Below are 17,721 nucleotides of genomic sequence, written 5' to 3'. Positions count from 1 at the left end.
CTCGATTTTAAAATTCTCGCCCTTGTTTTCAAATCCCTCCATGGCTTCACCCCTCCCTTCTCTGTAATCTCCTCCAGTCCCACAACCCTCCAAGATAACTGGGCTTCTCTAATTCTGGCCTCTTGTGCATTCCTGATATTTATTGGTCCACCATTGACGGCCCTGCCTTTAGTTACCAAGGCCCCAAGCCCTGGAATTCAGTCCCTAAACCTCTGTCTCTCTACCTCACTTTCCGTTTTTACAGACCACCTTAAAAACCTACCTCTTTGACTAAGCTTTTGGTCATTTGCCCTAATGTCTCCTTATGTGGCTCGGTGGCAAATTTTATTTGATAACGCTACTGTGAAGGGCCTTGGGATGTTTCGAGGTTAAAGGTGCTAGATAAATTCAAATTATTGTTGTTGAAAAAGGAAACTTTAATTTAGGAAGAATTCAGGCCCAGGAATAAAATGCAAATTCCACATTGCATGATAAGACCTGCAATTGAGGGAGGAGTTTAGAAGTACGGGTTATATTCATGCATTGAACTGTTCCTTTTAAAGGCGAGTTTAAAACCAGCTTTTCACCCAAGAAACATTTTAATCATGGTTATTTAGATTATATTTCCTTCTACAAGAATATAAGGTAGAACAAAAATGAACTATACCAAAACACCATCTTGGTATTTCATTCCCACCCCCACATGTACAAAGGCAGCTTGTTTCTGAACCCCAGGGATTGAGATAGAATAAAACTCTGACAGAGCGACCAATTTCGAAACAGATGAAACAAACAGGTGGTGTCTGAAAGGAGTTCTGGCGCTGTTCACAGAATCACAGAATTGTTACAGCGCAGCTAGCAGCTCCAGATTCGACGCAGTCCTTTTCAGGACAGGGATTGTAGAAATCAACGGGCTGTGATCTGGAGATCTGCTCATGAATTCCCGTTTCAACTCATTGTATTGGCCAAAGCAAGAGCGCTGGCACTCTGCACTGCTCGGGGGAGGGGAGCTTGTGCTCCAGGTAGAGAGCGAATGCGCAGGGTGCTTGTGCAGAGGGAAGGGCTGCTGCAGATGCACAATTCACTTACATTTCTTCACATTTGGTTAGTACAGTTTGGTGCCAGCTTCACCAATCTTCAATTCTTCCCTAGCCCAGTAATACACATGTGATCTACTTGAGTTCCAAGTCAAAATTTCCAAACCTTGTAGATTTTTGAGGGAATAAATCCAAGAGCATCTTACTCGGGAACGACTAACTCCTGGGAGAATGGCCCAATCAACAAGGACTCAATTATTGCGAAAATCCTATTAGTTTAGAGGAGCCATCAATATTGGTGTCGCAAAAGGACATTATGCGTGATCTTCCAAGACATTTCTTTGACTTTTGGCAACAGCTTCTGAATGAGGTACAGGCAGTTCATATTTCTGAACTATATGATATAATTGTTCGGAATTGTCAACTGTTTCTCTTCTTTTTAAACGGGTTCTTAACTTTCTCCCAAGCCGCAAACCGCGTGGGCGAGCTGGTACAAAGAGCACAAAGTGGGTGCAAGCAGAGGTTTGTGGAGGCGTACTTTGGAATTTGCTGAAACATAAATGCCTAGAAGCGGGTAATACATTATTTCATACCCCACTGAGAACGGTAAACATGGTTATCTTGCATCATAAAGGCACATAACACCGCTAATGGTGCAAATTAAAGACCATTTCAGATTTCGCAGAATAACCTCCACCTTCACAACATTGAATCATTGCAAGTGACCCAAAGAGTTCTTAAAGATGAATAGAGAGAATGAGGAAGGACTTGTATTTATATAGCATCGTACACTGCTTCATAGCCTCCCTAAAGGCTTCACAGATAATTATGTACTTTTGAAGTGTCACTATTGTAAGTTAGGGGAACCTATTAGCCAAAAACAAAATATTGCGGATGCTAGAAATCTCAAATCAAAACGGACCTGCTGAGTATTTCCAGCATTTTCTCCTTTTATAATCGATTAGAAGGGCCCTACCAAATTCACAGTCAAATTTTACAAATGTCATGGTCACAGCTTTTTAAATATTGTGAATTTCACGATTTCATGTATTTAAATTGTAAATTTTACAGTGTCCCAACAAACCATGAAAATGACAAAAAGACAAGGGAGGTTTCTGGTATCAAATGGCATTTATTGTGTACTCAAAAGCTATTGTAAAAAGCTAACTATAAACAGATCACATTCTTTGCTCACTGAAGTCAGCATGGAGCAACCTGCAACTGTCTCTTTCTTCATTCCCTGTCTCTGCACTGTGTACACCTGTCTGTTTAGATAGACCTCTCCCCGCATCCACAGAGTTTGTTGGAATTGTCCTCACAATGTGTAGCAAAAACCTTCGGTAGGCAGTCCTATTGAAGTTTATTTGCACTTGGCAAGCAGCCACCATTTTGTACATTAAGTTGAATGAATACCCACAGCTTTGGATGATCAAGTTTTTCCAATGGTATGTTGGCGTTTGCAAAAGCATCCACAAGTTCCATTGTAAGCAACTGACGATTTTCTGAGCCCTCTGTCAACTTCTTAAAAAGAGATGAAATTGTTGCTTTTTCTTTGCGTGTTCGTTTTCCAGCAGTGCACTGGTGATGCTCTCTTACTACTGCAATGGCTTTCAGACTCTTAATTGGTGTTGAACAGTTGCCTGCTGTGTGTGATCCAACAAAACATTGCAGCTTGTACAAAACAGTATTCCACCATTGGCATGCAGAATTTGGCTTCCAAATTCTTTTACTCGATGTACTGCAGTATGGCTGTGGCTGTGTTTGATTTGTTCATTTTGACATTCTCGATTGTCTGCTAATACTTGAGACTGCTTCTCTCAAAATTGCACCGGAAGCCCTCCCTCACCTACCAATCAGCGAGGTGAGCCTTGTGTCAATTACTAAAATGTGCAAAGTTCACAAAATGGCCGATTTCAGAGGACGCAAGATTTCATGGTGGACCTGAGATTTCACGGTGTGTGACACATTTTTCCCAGACGTGAATTTGGTAGGGCCTTATCTATTAGCCATATTGTGCGCAGCAACTCCCATAAACAATAATGACATACTGACCAGATAAGCTATGTTAATTGAGAGAGATAAATATTGGCCACAACAGTAGGAAAACCCCCTTTTCTTTGGATAATGCCATGGGATTATTTATGTGCATACAATCACCTCAGTAAGGCCTCAGTTGCAGATGGAATGGGTGACACAAGATGAGGAACACATCACGTGAGCAGGAGTAGGTTGTGAAGGTAGTGACACTGGTGGGGAATGCCCATTGGAGGCCTAAGGACAGCTCCAGCTATGCTCAGCTGGACATAGATGCTCAGCCTCGGGGGTCATGCATGAAGCGGGTCCTTGTGGAGCAACAAAGGGAAATGTGTGGGCATCTGTCAGAATTTCCTGAGGCAGTGTGTACCCCTGAGCAGAATATGGAGGAGTCCATCCACATCATGGGTGATGCCATGTCTCAGGCATCTAAGCACCTGACCTGCTCCATTGAAAAAGTGGCCAACCTCATGGAGAGATATGTACGGCAGACCAAAGAGTGAAGGCAGGACCAGCACAGTGTCTATACCATGTCTGCAACCTTTAGCAGTTTGGATCGGTCAGTAGCAGTGATGGCTCAGAAATGCATGGAAATGCAGCCAGGTGGTCTCCCATTCATGGTTAGCTAGGATGTGCAGGTGGCCCTGAAAGGGCAGCAGGAGCCAGGGGGTAATGGGGGGCTCCCCCTCAAGGCACTTTTGGGCCTGCTGTGCCTGCTTGGCCCCTCTGACAGCCACACAGTCGACGTCCTGCCCCCATGACTGAGGCTGCCCCTGCACAGATGCCGGTCAGGCAGTCTCTGGCAGGGCTCTCTTGGGCACCGCAACCCAGAGGAGATGAGCCACAGTCACCTCAGTGACCAGAGCTTGGAAACAAGTAGGCTGCCTCCACATCTGCTCCAGCCACCATGAACAAGTTTGTGGAAAAGTTTAGCAGCACAATGGGATTCATTTAGGTGCTTTATTTTACACCACTGTCAACTTGAGTTGCTATATTGGAATGAAACCATTTGTGTTGGCTAAGTGATAAGTCTCAAGTAGTTCTTATTGGCCATTGCACAATCATCATTAGGAGTGGCCTGGCTGTGATATCAATGAATTTTGCACACCCAGTGCTAAGGTGGTGGGGTTGGGGGGTTGTGGGGGGGGGGGGCGGTGATTAGCTGCATGGGATTTCTTCAATCAAGGAGATCTTTATGGTGTGATGAGCTTTTGATTGTAGTCACAACTGCTGCTACAGTAGGCTGGGTACCAGGAATGCATTCAGCTGAATCCAACTTGGATGTGGGTGTCCCAGCCTTCCCTAGCATGTAGGTCAATGGGTACAGGCATCAGTGGGACCTCTGGATGGACATGCTCCGCTGGCTGATTGTAATCTTCCTCCTTCTCCTCCTCCTCTGAGGATGATGAGCGCTTTTCACTATCTTCCGGCACCATCTGCATTGTTGTGTCGCATCACTTCTTCTACCCCTCTCAATAGCCTCCTTTTTATTGTGTATTCCTTGCTTTGTTTGCCCTCCCCAAATGCATTACCTCACACTTCTCTGGATTGAATTCCATTTGCCATTTTTCTGCCCACTGATATTATTCTGGAGTCTACGGCTATCCTCTTCACTATCAACTACATGGCCAACTTTTGTGTCATCTGCAAATCTCCCAATCATGCCTCCCACATTTAAGTCAAAATCATTAATATATACCACAAACAGTTCTGTAATGGTGTCATAAGCCCTGTCTTCACCGGATACCCCCTCTCACCCAAGAACCATCCATGGAGGCTGTCGATGGTCCTGAACAGTTGAGGCATCTGAGACTGCCTCATTATGAAGTTTGCTTGGAAACCTTGCAGACACTTGAGGGATCCTTTCACAGTGGTCGCATACCTACTGCATGTTAAAGAAGTGGAAACTCTTCCTGTTCACAAATACACCTGGGTGGTCTGATGGAGCCTTGATGTTCACCTGGGTACAGTCTATCACCCCCTGGACCTGAGGGAATCCTGCTGTGAAGCCAAACCGACAGCCCACTGGGCCTGGCTGGCAGCATCTGATTGGAACTATTGTAGTTCTCACTGCCCTCGTATACAGGTCATCCATCACCTGAGTGATGCAGCTACAGGTGGCAGATTGCCAGATCCTGCAGATATCAGCTGCAAGAAGTCTCACAGGAGTCTTGTTATAAAGCTTCAGGTGCAGAGTATAGGAAGAAATGTAGCAGCATTGATAGAATGTAGGTTGACAGACAGGAAACAATAATTTCAGTCAGGGGTTGGCAACTCTTTCTACCTGGAGAACCATTTTTAAAAAAATTTGCCTAAAATAAAAACTATTGGATGTTGCAAGACCAAAAAAAATTAAAGACTGGAGTAAAGGCATTAGCATACCTTAAGAGGAAAAAATAATTTATTGTGAATGTAAAGAACATGATGCACTTATTCGGTGCTATAAGTCATTTGCTTTGACTTCTCTCCGATGCATGTAAGAATGATTGCAGTTACTACTTGTGGTGAGACAATGCTTGGAATACTGTGTGCAGTTTTGGTCTGCATATTTAAGGAAGGATATATTTGCATTGGGAGCGGTACAGCAAAGGTTCACTGTGGCGTTGGAGTGTTTTGAAATTGCAATTGCATTGTACATTGTGTACTCTACATACATGCTGTAGGACACACATGCTAGCAAAAGAAAAGTGGAAATAAAATAGACAGAATAAAGGAGAAGCCTTTATGTTCAGCTGCTGCAGTCTTTGTCTCTCTGGCTTTGCCTGATACCTTATACTAAACTCAACTAAACCTTACTCTAATTCTGAAGACACCACAATGGCGACGTGATAAACAGAAAACGGATGAAAAAAAACGGAAACATTGCTTTCAAGTATGAACTTTTTGGAAGGTTTTTGCCTACTTTCATAGACAGCATTTTAACTTCGAGACTGTTAGAGTGACACACAGGAAGCTTGTACAGTGTATACATACACACTGATCTCTCCAAAATAACCATCCAATCCAAAAAATATATAATCTCAGATCACTGCAGAGAAGTTTCCTTTGAAAGGAGTGCAATCCCGGATCCCTTATCACTGTGTTGCTGATCAATATGGCATTGTCTGTGCCCAATCTGTCATCTTTTGATATGCATTCAGAGCCATCATCCGTATCCCCACGTTGGCAAAATGGCTGTGATGTTTCAAAGGTGCGATGGCAGGTTTTGCAATCACAGATGACACAAGGAAAAAGGCCTTCTACACTATAGAGGTGAAAAATTAAAAGATATCTTTGACACTTACACCTGAGCAAAATGACTATTACTCAGCAAAAAATGGTCTGACAACCTACTTCACGCCAAGAAAAACACCATATATGAAACCATTGTCTTCTGATGCACTAAACAAGAAGCAAACGAGACAATTGACCAATATTGCATGTGCTTGAGTCAACTAGCAACTAAATGTGACTTCGGTGATGTCGAATATGTCGAATGGGAAAGCAAAACACAAATAATCTCCAGTCAACTATGCTGAAAAGCACTTGAGAAAGACAGAAACCTATCAGAACTGCTGGAGTTAGCAATCGCTATCACTCTCAGAGTCCAGAGCTACTGAAGTTGAGGCTGCTAACAATAACTACCATATTCCAAGTTCAACTCCTCTTAATACTATTCATCACTCGTGCCAGGAAACCACCTGCAAGGCAACAACAACCATCTCACAAACATCTGTGACTTATCCAAAGAATGTTTCCACTGTGCCGGTGCTTACCCACACCAGACAGAGTGTCCTGCTACTGGTAAGCAGTGTAAAGCTTATGGAAAACCCAACCATTTTGTTCATGTGTGTTTCTCATCAGTGGATAGGTACCACATATGCATACCACAGCAAAAAGACAACAGAATGTAGCTAGTGTAGAGGAGGATGACACTGAATATACTTTTGAGTTCTCTCTCAGACACAACAAACAACCACATGTAACATTGGCTGCTCAGGCATAGCTGCTCTGATAGACCCAGGAACGTCTGTCAATGTAATGGGCAAGAAAACATTCAACCAACTTCACGATTGCCCCATTTTCTGCAAACCATAGATTCTGAAAATTTTCCCTTACAATAGAGACAAATTGCTGAAAATCCTCAGAACTTTTGAAATACAGTCTCATTCAGAGGCACTAGAATGAAAACTGTATTCTATGTCATATCTGGACAATGTGACATGCTTATCAGTTTCCATACAGCAACAGATCTGCACATGATTGCAGCCTCATAAGCGATTCCTTTGCATTAAAAAACAGTCTTGAACTCTATGCTGATCGCTTCTGTGGTATTGGCAAGCTGAAAGGTGTTATATGCAAGCTGCATGTAGATCCTAATGTATCCCCAGTTACGCACCAACGGCGACAGTACCATTTCCTGTCAGGAAACAGACAGAGAAGGAACTTCAGCACCTATTTGACCTTGACATTATTGAGAAAGTTGGGGATGAGTCTATCCCTTGGGTCTCACCCATACAGATCAACAAGAAACCCAAGAGCGAGAACCAGATTAGAATCTGTGTTGACATGCGATCACCAAACCAAGCCATACAATGAGAAAAACACTTGACACTAACAATCGATGACATCTTGGACAAAGTGAATGGTGACAAACACTTTGCTAAACTTGACCTCAATGCAGGCCACCTTCAAATTGAGCTTGTATTAGAATCGAGATACCTTACTGTATTCTCTATTCACATCTCTCTTTTCCCATAAAAGAGGCTTTTAACTTTGGAGTCATTTCAGGAGCCGAGGTATTTCAACACGATTCAATCTGCACTTCAAGGACTTTAAGGCATGCTGAACATCAGTGGTGACATTCACATTTATGGTCACACTGAAAGTGAACTCAAGACATGTCTACATGCATGCCTACAACGTCTCAGAGAATGTAACTGCACCTTAAACAAAGAAAGCAGAATTGAATTCTTCAGTCATGTGTTCAGTGGTGAAGGGATATCACCAGATCCATGGAACGTTGAGCCATTGCAAACGCTGCAGATCCTACAAACATGCAAGATGTCTGAAGTCTGCTAGGACTCATCATGTACTGTAGTGGCTTCATTGCTGATCTCGCTATGCTATCTGCCCCTCTACACGATCTGAAAAAATAGACGACCAATTGAGAACAGACTAAATCACACAAACAGGCGTTACATGAGATCAAATTACTTTTGTCAGCAAGTTACACAGATGCCTATTTCGACCCTGAGAAGACCACCTAGCTAGCTGAGGATGTAAGCCTAGTTGGCTTAGTTCTCGTACAGAAAAACAAGACCCATCAATTGTTGCGATGGCAAGCAGATTGTTAACGCCTATAGAGCAACGTTATTTACAGAGAGAGAAGTACTCTCAATCACATGGGGTATCTTACACTTTCTCTCTATCTATATGGAAGTGAGTTTGAAGTAATAACTGATCATAGACCACTAGTGAGCTTGTTGAACAATCCACATAGCAAACCGCCCACTCGAATAGAACATTGGATACCCAAACTAGAAGAGTATGAGTTCTATACTGAGCATCAGCCAGGCAAGCTCAACCCAGCGGACTATCTTTCGCAACATCCGCTGCCGACAGTCCCACTAGTCGTGAGGAAAAGGTTGCTGAACAATATCTTAACTGTGTAAGCATAAATGCAGTGCCAAAGTCATTAAAACTAGCTGACATCAAAGCAGCGCAAAACAAGATGCAGCTTTGCGATTATGTATGAAGACTATGGAATCTTGAAACTGGAAAGAGGTGATCAAGAAAGCGTCTACAAACAAAATTGCTTACACACTACAAGGTCTTCACAATGTTCGAAATGAGCTAATTGTTACAACCACATCTAATCTTGTATTACACAACAACTGTATTGTCAGTCACACTCATTGAGGGAACACATATGAAGGACACCAGGGAATTGTCAAAATCAAACAACACCTTAGGGGAAAGGTATGGTTTCCAGGAGTTAAGTATATAGTAGAGCACAAAATCAATCAGTGTTTGTCATGCCAATCAATTACAATGTTAAATCTTCATGATCCCCTCGAGAACTACCTCCAGGAACATGGATTGAAGTTAGCGTTGATTTCACAGATTTGCCCACTGGTGAACACGTACTTGTTGTCACTGACGATTACAGCAGATTCCCAATCATGGAATTAGTTATGTCAACTTCAACAAAAGCAGGCCTCCCGAAGCTTGACCCGATCTTCGCTTTGTTTGGAATCCCTCAATAGGTAAGAAGTGACAATGGACTCCAATTGAACGCGATGAGTTCAGCAAATTCGCGAACTACCTAGGGTTTAATCATAGGAAAATCACACCCCATTTGCCAACAGAGAATGATGAGGTTGAGAGATTTGTGTAACCTTGAAAAAAGTGATACGTACAGCTACAGCTGAGAGCAAGTCATGGAAGCAAGAGCTATATCACTTTCTTTGTAATTACAGAGCGACTCCTCACTCAACTACTGGAAAATCTCGAGCTACACTCAGCTTTACACATCCTAAGCTCACAAGTTCTCCTGAGCTACCCTGCGGAGCTAATGATCAACAAATACGTGAATGCGATTGAGAACAGAATGTACATGTAGAGTGCAACGTGAGACTTAGAGTACGCCGCTAAAGCCAAGAGATAAAGTACTTGTGAAATTTGATGGTCATATTGGAAAACAAACAACCCCTTTATGACATCTATTTATTGTAATTAGCACAAAAGGATCAACGATCACTACTAAGCGCGGTTTACAAATCATCACAAGAAACATGTCATTCTTCAAAGCACTGAAAACAACACTTGCAAGCATTGAATCCAATTCCAACATCAACACTTCAGAAGAAGAACATGAGTCAAATTAGACTACTCCTGATGTCAAATGACATCCTACTCATGAGAGAAAATGTCCACTATACCTAAGTGACTATGTAACAAAGTGAACTATTTATTGTTATCATTTACATTTTTAGAAACAAACCTTTTAAATATGCTATGTCTCTCATTTACTAAGAAGGGGAGGGATGTAGTGCTGTAGTGTTTTGAAGTTGTGGCCGGCAGCTGGAATATCGGTGTGGGAGGGTTGCCGGGATAAGGTAAGTTAATTTGCATTTTTGTTAATGAATTTCAATATTAAAATAAAGGCCCCGCCGCCGAGTAACGGGGTGGTGGGGGGGCTGCACCGAGGCCTTGCTGCCACCGGTAAAATGCAGCAGGGCCTTCCCGGGGTCAAGGGTTTTGGTGGGCTGCTCCCAGAAGAATTTTCCGGGCCACCCCCCGCCACGACCCCTGATGTCGGAGGGCTAGTAAAATTCAGCCCATGTTATCAATTATCTGAAATAATGGCTTTGAGAATTTAATTTCCAGTTTCTTTCAAAGTCTTTTGGGGAAAGCAAAGAAACTCTTAAATCCTTACAGCATTTCGTGAGCATAATACCTTTTGCTGATGCATAGTTTGGAAAATTCTGTAAAGTACAGATGTTCAGAATGCACAGATGTGGTTGAAAGCTCTGTCCAGGCTTTTGAATGAAACAAAGGCTTTGAGGTACAAACTTTAATGGAGGGAATTAAAAGAGACAAAAAACATCACTGGGTTTATTTAATCCTGCCATGTGAAATACATAATTTATTTGATTTGTGTAAAATCTTATTTTTTGGACATTCTAAACAGTTACTGAAGAAAAAATGGTGGTGAAAATTCTTTCCAAAACCCATTTTGAGTGACATGTTGACCTGTTCCTAAGTCTTTTCCCCATTATAAATTATTACATAGGTGATTTCTAAGTAAAACATTGATACTAAAAGTGAGTCTCTAAATCATGACTGATGAAGTAGGTTTTATGGATAGGAAGTGCTACAAGATTGTAAATAATATATATGCAATGGAATTGTTCCCTTCGCAAAAAAAGGTAAAGGTGGATTAGAATGCATACCAAACATGAAACCTTCAGAGAAAACTCTGGAAATATTCATCTATATTGTTGTGAGACTTGAATTTGAACTCCCCTCAGGTAAATATTAGCTTTTACACAGAAAACCACTTCTGACCTCGGACTGATGCGTATAATTGAAATTGCCGAGGTGGCTGATCAATCACGAATGTATTTTTTTATTCTTTCACAGGATGTGGGTGTCGCTGGCTAGGTCAGCATTTATTGCCCATCCCTAATTGCCCTTTAGAAGGTGGAGGTGAGCTGCCTTCTTGAACTGCTGCAGTCCATGTTTTTTTAAATTTCTTTTCAGGGGATTTGGGCGTCACTGGCCAGGGCAGTATTTATTGCCCATCCCTAATTACCCACGAGAAGGTGAAGGTGATGGTGAGCTGCCTTCTTGAATGACTGTAGTCCATTTGGGGTAGGTTCACCCGCAGTGCTGTTAGGAAGGGAGTTCCAGGATATTGACCCAGCAACAGTGAAGGTATGGCGATATAGTTCAAAGTCAAGATGTTGTGTGGCTTTGAGGGGAACTTGCAGGTGGTGTTGTTCCCTGCATCTGCTGCCCTTGTCCTTCTAGCTGGTAGAAGTCGTTGGTTGGGTTGGTGCTGTTGAAGGAGCCTTTGTGAGTTGCAGCAGTGAATCTTGTAGATGGTACACACTGCTGCCACTGTGCGTCATTGATGGAGGGAGTGAATGTTGGAGGTGGTTAATGGAGTGCCAATCAAGCGAGCTGCTTTGTCCTGGATGGTGTCAAACTTCTTGAGTGTTGTTGAAGCAGCATCCATCCAGGCAAGTGGAGAGGATTCCATCACACTCCTGACTTGTGCCTTGCAGATGATAGACAGGCTTTGGGAGTCAGGAGGTGAGCTACTCACTGCAGAATTCCTAGCCTCTGACCTGCTCTTCTAGTCACAGTATTTATATGGCTGTTCCAGTTCCATTTCTGGTCAAAGGTAAATCCCAGGATGCTGATAGTAGGGGATTCAGCGATGGTAATGCCATTGAATGTCAAGGGGAGATGGTTGGATTCTCTCTCATTGGAGGTGGTCATTGCCTGGCACTTGTGTGGCATGAATGTTACTTGCCACTTCTCAGCCCAAACCTGGATGTTGTCCAGCTCTTGCTGCATTTCGACATGGACTGCTTCAGTATCTGAGGAGTCGTGAACGGTGCTGAACATTGTGCAATCATCAGCGAACATCCCCACTCTGACCTATGATGGAGGGAAGATCATTGATGAAGCAGCTGAAGATGGTTGGGCCTAGGACACTACCCTGAGGAATTCCTGTAGTGTTGTCCTGGGACTGAGATGATTGACTTCCAACAACTACAGTCAGCTTCCTTTGTGCTAAGTATGACTCCAACCAGTGGAGGGTTTTGTCCCTAATTCCCATTGACTCTATAATGTAACAAACTTACTGAAACATGGAGAGAAATATTTCATATTTCACCTTCTTGAAAGTAGAGAGCAACCGTATTACGGTATACTGCTATCACTACAAAAAGATGTGGTCACCTCTACATTGGGGAGACCAAACGTAGATTGGCTGACTGCTTTGTGGAACACCTCCATTCAGTCTGCAAGTGTGAGCCTAAGCTTCCAGTCACCTGTCATTTTAATTCTCCACCTTGCTCCCATTCTGACCTTTCTGTCCTCGGCTTTTTGCAGTGTTCCAATGAAGTTCAATACAAGCTCGAGGAACAGCACCTTATATTTCGACTGGGCACTTTACAGCCTTCTGAACTCAATATTGCGTTCAACAATTTTAGACTGTAAACTCTGCCTCCATTTTGTTTTCTTTTTCTTTTCTAGTTTTTTTTTCTCTCTCGTTTATCTCTTTTTTTTTTTGCTTTGGTTGGTAGCTGTTCATTATCATGCCAGTCACACCTCCTCTAGAGAAATGTTTTACTTCTATACCTGTCCCATTACCACTCACTTTGGCCTTGCACCATGAAATCTTTTGTCATTTAATCTTTCCTGCTCTCCGCCCTATCACACACCTTCCCATTTGTTTTTCTTCCCACCCTCTCCCCTTTCACTTGCTCAAAAACGATCAAATTTCTAATTTTTCCCAATTCTGATGAAAGGTCACAGACCTGAAACGTTAACTCTGTTTCTTTCTCCGCAGATGCTGCCTGATCCGCTGAGTATTACCAGCACTTTCTGTTTTTATTTGATTTCCAGCATCGGCAGTATTTTGCTTTTGTCTGAAAAATAAGTTTTTAATAGTATAAATGGATAATCTGTGATTGAGTCGACAGTACAGAAAAAATATAGAATAGAGAACCCTTGATAATAATACTCATGATAAATGGTTTGTCTAGCCATAAATGGATAGAAATCTGATGACATTAAGGAATAAAATTCATAACTGCTGTTTGAAAACCAATAGCTGATGAACTTTGTCATCATAATGAGATACCTCATTGACACTGAAAATGTGAAAGTGCGCAGATAAATGGAAAAGCATATTATTTACTCAGACAGCAATTGCACTACAAGAAAAATGAACACAAAATGAAAAGGCTTTAAGTGAGATTAGAAATTATGGCCCCAGTATTTACGGGGAATTGGGGAGGGAGCGGAGGAGCATGAATGCTGTGAGGTCGGAGGGAGGTGGGGAGCTTGGAAATCCTGGGGCTGCGGAGGCCCTTCCACATTTAATGGCAGAACTTTATTATTGCTCTATATCCACTTCACACTTTCCAGATAGCCAGTTTGACAGGTTGTCCAGCTGCTGAGTGAGAAAGCCAGCAGTAGAAAGCCGCAGGCGGGGACTGTCCGGTAAAGAGGCTATAAGGAGAGTTGGACTGACAATCCAGAAGATGGGGTACTGGGAATGATCATGGGTGATTGGGGATGGTCACACCATTAATTGTGAAGGAGGGGTTTCTGGCAGAGTTTCCGGGGCTGTTGGTGGGCGGGGGCTGGGGGGAGTGGTGAAGTGGGTGGGGTGGGGGATGTTTGCCTAGTGGTTATGCTACTGGATTAGTGGCCTGATCCGAAGTCATGAGTTCAAATCCCACCACAGCAGCTGGGTAATTTAAATTGAGTTTATTAAATAAATCTTGAATGCAAATGGAGACCATGAAACTACTGGGTTGTTGTAAAAACCCATCTGGTTCACTAATGTCCTTTAGGGAAGGAACTCTGCTGTCCTTACCTGGCCTGGCCTACATGTGACTCCAGACCCACAGAAATGTGGTTGACTCTTAACTAAAGCACAGGAACAGGCCCTTCTGCCCTCCAAGCCTGCGCCGATCCAAATCCTCTATCTAAACCTGTCGCCTATTTTCTAAGGGTCTGTATCTCTTTACTTCCTGCCCATTCATGTATCTGTCTAGATACATCTGAAAAGACGCTATCGTGCCCGCGTCTACCACCTCCGCTGGCAACGCGTTCCAGGCACCCACCACCCTCTGCATAAGGAACGTTCCACGCATATCCCCCCTAAACTTTTCCCCTTTCACTTTGAACTCGTGTCCCCTTGTAATTGAATCCCCCACTCTGGGAAAAAGCGTCTTGCTATCCACCCTGTCTATACCTCTCATGATTTTGTACACCTCAATCAGGTCCCCCCTCAACCTCCGCCTTTCTAATGAAAATAATCCTAATCTACTCAACCTCTCTTCATAGCTAGCGCCCTCCATACCAGGCAACATCCTGGTGAACCTCCTCTGCACCCTCTCCAAAGCATCCACATCCTTTTGGTAATGTGGCGACCAGAACTGCATGCAGTTAACTGCCCTCTGAAATAGCCTAGCAAGCCAGTTCAAAGGCAATTAGGGATGGGTAATAAATGTTGCTGTGAATGAATTAAAAATAATTGTGGGGAGAGTGGGATCCAAGCGAGAATGCAGAGCTGGTGGAGGATCAGACCAGCAAAGGTGAGGCAGGGGTTACCGGACAGATTGTGGGCTGCTGTGGAGTGGGGCTTGGATTGGCAATCAGCATGATGGGGATCCTGAACATATTGTGGAGCTTTTAGGTTGGGGGTTTGGTTGGACCACTTATGTGGTGGAGGAGGGCAGGTGTCAGGAGCGATTGCAGGATTGGTGGTTGTGGGGGGTGGGGGGGGGGTCAGACAGGTAATGGGGAGGAGGGGGTACTGGAAGTGATCACGGCGTTGGTTGGTTTGTGGTGGTGGGGGAGGGGGGGATCAGACTGGCAGTCAGGTGTGAGGGGTGTCTGGGAGTGATTGCAGGGTTGGTAGTGCAGAGGGGCAGGCTGACAATCGGTGGGGACTCCTGCTGGATCCTGCTGCTCCCGTCTCCCTTTAGCCTGCAGCTTTTTTTTATTTCTTCCTGGGATGTGGACATCACTGGCAAGTCTATTATTTGTTGTCCATCCATAATTGCCCTTGAGAAGGTGGTGGTGAGCTGCCTTCTTGAACTGCTGCAGTCCATGTGGGGTAGGTACACCCACAGTTTTATTAGGAAGGGAGTTTCAGGATTTTGACCCAGTGAAGGAATGGTGAAATAGATTCAAGTCAGGATGGTGTGTGGCTTGGAGGGGAATTTGCAGGTGGTGACGTTCCCATGCATCTGCTGCCCTTGACCTTCTAGGTGGTAGAGGTGGTGAGTTGTTGTTGAAGGAGTCTTGGCGAGTTGCTGTTAAATTCAAATGATTGCCAAAATCTCAGGAACACAGCCCAGTCATCATATTATAATCACTGGTCCACCTCTCCAGTGTGGGATACTCAGACGCACACAAACCCGCGACAATTAAAATGTAAGTAGACAGGTTCACAGCGGGTTAGGTTGAGGGTTTTGCATATTTGTCAATTTAACCCCTCACCCCGACCCTCTCTACCTGTCCTGGGGGATTTTAAAATTCCCCATAGATTTATAAGCGAAATTGCTTTTCCCATTGAGTGTTGACCATGGATAATAGACTCCTAGCAAAAACTGTTCATACGGACATTGCAGTGCACTATTGATGGAGCGCTGCACTGCCGGAGATGCCATATTTCAGATGAGAGGCCCTGTTTGCCCTCTTGGATGAAATGCAAAAGATCCCATGGCAGTATTTTGAAAGAGAACAAGGGGTTCTCCCCAGTGAGATGGCCAATATTTACCCCTTAACCAATACCTAAAACCAGATGATCTGGTCATTATCAACTTTCTGTTTGTGGGAGCTTGCTGTACGTAAATTGGCTGTCGTGTTTCTTAGGTTACAACACTGACTACACTTCAAAAGTACGTCATTGGCTGTAAAGCACTGTGGGGCATACTGAGGTCATGAAAGACACTATATAAATGTCCAGTTCTTTTTTTTATGCTGATTGATTCTTTTAAGAAAGGGACTAGAAGAATATTGGATTATGAATGGGTTGAAGATAATAAAGAGGATAGATAGGGATGATCAAATACTGAGTTGCTGAGCTACTGAGGGCTTGCATAGTTCACCTGTGGAATACACTTGGTTAAAGTTCAATATTATCGAGTGCAATATTAAGTTAATATCCCAAGCCAAGGGCCAAGGAGAAATTTCAAAGCCTTTACCTGAGAGTATTCAAATCCCTTAAAAGATTAAATAAACTGATGGGGCCATGATTAGTGGCATGGGTGGAACAGTTAAGTTTGATGAATAAAATGGCCCTTTCTTCGATATTTTTGCTTGGTTTTACGAAATGTTTTCATTCTGTGTAAATGTTGGTTTAATTTTCTCATTTGGTCCAGGGAAAGGGTGAATTGGATTTTAATTTGAGATGTGTTGCATTAAATTGTACAAGCACAGGTTTAATTTTGCATTAAAGTTGCACTTAATTCTGGAAGTTTAAGGCTACAGTTAAACAGTTATTATGGCGTGAGATAGCCTTAGAGCAGCTTTGTTTGACTATGCAGTTTCTTAGATCATTTTACCACTTGGAAGTTTTCTTTAACAATGTTACTGAAAAGCATTCAGAGATCCAGTGATATTGCAGTGCAGCCTCAGTTTTGGTTTGAGGTTGGAGGGATTTGCATGAAATTCTCTTAAGACTCTGTGTTACTCTTTGGTGGGGTTTGTTGAAGTGCATTTTAAAGAAGTAACTTTATCTGTTTTGTTTTCTTCTTTTTTATCACTGCTCCTAAATCTACCTTTTCAGGCGCCAAAGTTGTTCAGGTTTTGAAGCTTTACACGTTGGTTTCAATGTTTCATAACCCTGATTCTCTGCAGATAATGATGTGGTTTGATAAGAAGATGCCTTTTTTGGTAAGTTATTTCATAGAATTATGTAGAATTTACAGGGGAAAAAACAGGCCATTTGGTCTAATTTTGCCAGCCATGCCAACATCCATGAATAAAAAAAATACTGGTTTATGCTGAAGTTTATACTCCACATGAGACTGTTCCTATCCAATTTCATCTAATCCTATCAGCATGTCCTTCTATTCTTTTCTCTCTCATGCACTTATCTAGCTTCCCTTTAAACACATCTATGCTATTCGTCTCAACCACTCCATGTGATAGCAAGTTCCACATTCTCATCAGTTTTTGAGCGCTAAGAAATTTCTCCTGAATTCACTATTGGATTTTTTGGTGTTGATCTTACATTTATAGCCTCTAGTTTTAGATTCTCACACAAGTGGAAACATCTCTATTTCTACCTCTACTCTGTCAAATCCCTTTGAAGATCACTTTCAGGACACCCTTCAGCCGTCTCTTTTCTAGAGAAAAGAATCCCAGCCTATTCAGTCTTTCATGATAGTTGTAACTTTGTGATAGTTATAACTCTGGCATCATCCTT

Source organism: Heterodontus francisci, chromosome 1 (genome assembly GCF_036365525.1).
Source record: "Heterodontus francisci isolate sHetFra1 chromosome 1, sHetFra1.hap1, whole genome shotgun sequence".
Taxonomy (NCBI): Eukaryota; Metazoa; Chordata; class Chondrichthyes; order Heterodontiformes; family Heterodontidae; genus Heterodontus; species Heterodontus francisci.
This window is presented reverse-complemented; position numbering follows the sequence as displayed.